Consider the following 5,088-nt stretch of genomic DNA (forward strand, 5'->3'; position numbering starts at 1 on the left):
AGTCATACAAATGCATCTTGATGTTACGTGCAACGCACGGGCATCTTGCTAGTAAGAATGAAAACAAACGACAAAAAAATATTGGACGGTTGTTCGAAGTCATGACCGCGGGCACAGCGGACAAGGTGGCCTTGTATTGGTATGTTGAGCCGTCTGTTTTAACACAAGAGCTGGTGTGGTGATTATACACACACGCACGCATGCACACGAACTGCATGCACGCAACACTCACACGAACACATGCACCCACGCACGCACGCAACACTCACACATACACACGCAGCCACGCACGCACGCAACATTCACACGCACACACGCACGCATGCATGCACACACCAGTACACCACACGACCAACACACACTCTCACGCTCAAGTGCTCAACCTACACGTGCATGCGCACACATCAGGCCCTGACAGACACATACACAACCAGGTGATTCCTGCGCACGGGGTGGAGTCTTGTCGCGCCTGCGTAAATTTCTGTTTATCTGACCTTTTCCCTATGCGAACTGACAGGTGGGACCCACAAGGAACGTGGTCAATTTAAGTAGTCAACATGGTGCCACGCAGACTATTTGGCCGGTCAACAGAGTGCAATCTGATGCTGAACCATGAGCAAGTGACCGTATAATCACCGCAAAACGTATATAGTGACGGTAATCAGCTTATTCTGAAGTTCGGTGAACGTATTACGCTTTTCTCTCTGTAGGCCCTCCAAAACTACATCTCTACACGTTCTCGCATGTTACATCTAACAACTATGCAATACAGCACTACTACTACACTCTAACACAATAAATCATATGTGTTTTTAGTTTTACTAGATATCATATTGTTACTTAATTATTCAGTTTGCATACATTAAAATTGCCTTTGAAATGTATGGCCAGTATCATATACCGCGCGAGAAAACTCCCGCCCTTTCCTGTTTAATTGGGTTTGTATCGATGGATCATGCGAAACAACAAAACTATAGTACTATATAAAGTACAAGTGACAGTTCACTGGGCCGTCGTGTCGTGTACTCCTCCGTCGTAAGAGTGGAGCGCTCGCTTTCATAAATCTTGTAGTCCCTTTCGCCGACATGTGGGGCATCAAGCTACCGGGTCCACGTGCCATACCGGAATACAGTGCAGAGCAGCCGGGGTGAAGCACCCAGTCATGGCGCCGGCGTAGTAATGAGCAATGAGGCGTCAAATCTCAAAGCTGCACCTTTCCCGCAGTTAAGTTGGAGGGACGAAGTAATAATGCTAAAAAAAGAAGTTGGAGGGACGAATCAACCATCATTTCACTCGTTGCTGAATCCGCTTCTCCCTCATCTTCGTCAAGTTAACCACGTGTTGCTTCTACCGTTGTTCTGCCTCATGTGGGAAGCGGATCGGCTTGGTAAAGCACTGACACGTGGGACCGCATGTTAGCAAACCGCCAGGGCAACGTCCTCTAAAAATAAGAAACCTCCCCCGCCATCCGCGCGGCAAAATCACCTCCTTTTTACTAATCTTGATTCTATAATTTTTTAGATCAATATAATTGAGATTTGTATAGATAGCACACAGGAGCAAAACCAAGTGGTACGGTTAAGGGCATCCACAATGTGTAGCCAAATGTGAAAATAGCTTTTGGCTTCGTGGGAACCATTGTGGACGGTGTTGCCAAAGCCAAAAGGATGGAACCGAAGCTCCCTGATTGATTGATTGAAGGAATAGAAAAATGCAACGTCTCTCCTCTTTCTCCCGTGCTTCGACGCATGTACAGTATAGAGGACAGAGTCTACTCCCCTGTCCCTTCCATCACAAATCACAAAGCTGTGAGGCGTCAAATCACAAAGCACGGACGAAGCAACCATCATTTCACTCTTCGCTGACTCCACTTCTCCATCGTCTTATTCGAGAAACCATCTCACCGCACTAAGCTGGACGGACGACGCTATTGTGTACGAGTAGTACTAGTACATTTATGCGTCCTTTGGTTCAACGGACTTCCTGGATGCAAATAAGGCGGTTGGCTCGGCTAGCTGGCGGCACTTGCGAATGACTTACCGTGGTCTCCCTCAATGGTGTTCTCGGTCGAACGCACTTCACCAAACCACAACGTTCGAGATATCGTCGACGTCACCACAATGGGGAAGGAAGTCAAATATAGTTACTACCTCCATTTTTTTGTACACAAGGCCAGTATATCAAAATTACAATTTGCAAAAGGCCACTAACACTAATCGAGGCAAAATTGATGGGGTTTGCCTCGTACTAGCAACCAAGGACATTAATATCACCTGCATGCATGCGGAAGTGAGAAGGTTGGTTTGCATGGCGCTGCATTAATCAAGCGATGAGGAGTGAGATGGTTAGCTCTTTGGGCTTTGGATAAAAAAATATGCATTAATTGACACGTGAAACGAGGATTTGTATCGATTAATCCCGCGAAGGAAAACCCCACCTTTCTTTTTTAACACTAGTACTCCTAGTACGTAGTACTACGTACTTATCCTGTTTGGGTCTAGGCCTTGCATTGCCATACTTCGCCACACATTTTTGCCAAGCTTGCCTAAAGTTTTCAAAATGAAAAGGAGGTACACTTGCGCACGGCTGTCGCGGTCGCACCGCACCCTCACACGGTCGCTCCTGCACGCCGCGGTCGCACCGCACCCTCACATGCACAGTCGCTCATGCACGCCGCAAACCCAACCAAGGGAACGCACCCTAACTGACACGTGCTGCCGCATGTGAACAAACCAAACTCAGCCATCCTACCGCTGACACATAATTTTCGTTCATAGAGTATGTTTATCCAACCGAATGTTGGGGAGTATCCGTACGGCCCGTGCGGTGGTCAGTTGGGGAAGAAGAAGAGGTGAGGAAGAAGGGTTAGGAGACGTAGGATATTCATCCAACCACCTGAAATGGTAGAATGACCCAAGTCAGGCGACTTGCATAACAATATATATTTTTACACAACAAAAGATCCATAAAAACAACAACATAAAGAAAAACTATCACTGCTCGCAGAACGAGACGACCTCGTCGTCTTTGGCTGCCAGCGCGAACCAGCCGTAGCTGCTGACGTGTGTTTCCACACCGTGGTTGTCCTCGGCCTCCAACTACTCGTTCACGTGGAGCATGCGGGCGCTCTGCACGGACGAGAGCACCGTCCGGTTCAAGTCGAGGACGTCCGGTTCCGCCTGCAGGAGGGCCTCGATGGCAGCGGCATCCGCGTGCTCCGCATCGAGTCGAGCCTCCGCCGCCCAGTTCAAGTCCAGGACGTCCGGTTCCACCTGCAGGAGGGCCTCGATGAGAGCGGCATCCGCGCGCTCCGCGTCGAGTTGAGCCTCTGCCGCCCGGTTCAAGTCCAGGACGTCCAGTTCCTCCTGCAGGAGGGCCTCGATGGCAGCGGCATCCGCGCGCTCCGCCTCAAGTTGAGCCTCCGCCGCCCGGTTCACATCCACGACATCCGGTTCCGCCTGCAGGAGAGCCTCGATGGCAGCGGCATGCGCGCGCTCCACGTCGAGTTGAGCCTCTGCCTCCCGGTCCTCCTTTAGTATTGCCAGGTTGAAACGCTGGTCCGCCTGCACCATGGGGGACTCGGACGCCGGCACGAAGTCAGCGTCCATCGTCTCATACCCATCGGGGGACTTCTGCGCCGCGACCTCCGCCATGAACATTGGATCGGCTTCCTCCTCCTCGTAGCTTGGCTCCAGAGAACTCGGGGATTGGCCTGCCGGAAAGCGAGCTTGGGAATGGAGGTCTCTGGCGCCGACCGCCGCCGTGATTTCTGCGCGGCGCTCCGGCGTCACCATCTTGTAGTACGTGATCTTGCGGCGCACCATGGCTTTCCGGCGAACTAGGGGATGCTTGATGCGGGCTAGGGGATCGAAAGGTGGGGGAAGGAGCTGGAGATTAGGTGTGGTTTTAGGGCAGTGGCTGGCGTAGGCCGAGCAACGAAGGTTCTGGTGTGAATAGTGGTTTCGGTGACGACCGGTCAATCTGTTTTGACTGTACATCGCTCTTGTCACCTTCGCGTTGCAGCCCAGCACGCTGGACCCTCCACTTCGCTCACCGAATGGAACGCGCTTCGTCTTGCATTTTCGCTCGCTTGTGGGACCGCAGTTGAGAGCAAACCGACGTCCCTCCCCCTCCCCGCCCGCGTCCTTTTATGCGGAGTAAATAAAAACAGAGGGAGTATACTACGGATGTGGATCCCCTGACGTGGCCGAACCCATTGAGTAACTGACATGCAGGGCCTGGCAAGCATGGGGTCCGCCAGTAAGTGACCGAAAGGGAGGGTAAGGCAGGGATACGTATGTGAAAGGAGCTTCCAATGATATAATTTTTCACATTATACATCTCATGTACTATTAATCTTGTCAATAGTCAAATGCGGTTTTGAAAAACGCATTAGAGCATGGTTAATAATATAGCCAGTCGATGGCTATAAGGAACTGCCATGTCATCTATAGCCATCATCTATTATATGCACTCATACAGTAGTGTAGGCTATAAGGTTGGCTATTTCCCGCAAAAAAAATTATAAGGTTGGCTATTGTATTAGTACTTTTTTCCATCTCCTCTCCATCTCTTTCTTCATATTTATTGTACGTATTTAACTAGGAATGCGTATATAGCTAGGCTCTTGCATGAGAGCTCACTCCCCTTACTTTTTCACATCTCTCTCCTCCAAACTAAGACGCGAAGCGACACGTAGTGGAGGCAGAGTGAAACTTCAAACAACCCGTTTGTTTGTATGCATGTCGGACAAATTACAAATAAACATTGGAAATACAAGCATGGTCTAGGCCCACATGCGAATGATACTCGGCAGAATGTTCAAATGAGGCATGCGGGAGGATGGACTCGACCGGAGGGCGACATGATCGATGGAGAAGAGGGTTGGAGATGAATGAGAAATAAGCAAACACCACATGATTATACTTGACCGGCTCAAATAAACAATAAGTTGTCTCGCTTGGCCTACATAGTGAAAGGCCTAATGCGCAACGCGGAGCACTGACGCTCGAATATGGCCGGGAAAACAGGGAAACCGACAGGTGGGGCACACCTGTCGGGACAACGTAGCGCAAACTAGTCCAATGG

Source organism: Aegilops tauschii, chromosome 3 (genome assembly GCF_002575655.3).
Source record: "Aegilops tauschii subsp. strangulata cultivar AL8/78 chromosome 3, Aet v6.0, whole genome shotgun sequence".
In the NCBI taxonomy this organism is placed as follows: domain Eukaryota; kingdom Viridiplantae; phylum Streptophyta; class Magnoliopsida; order Poales; family Poaceae; genus Aegilops; species Aegilops tauschii.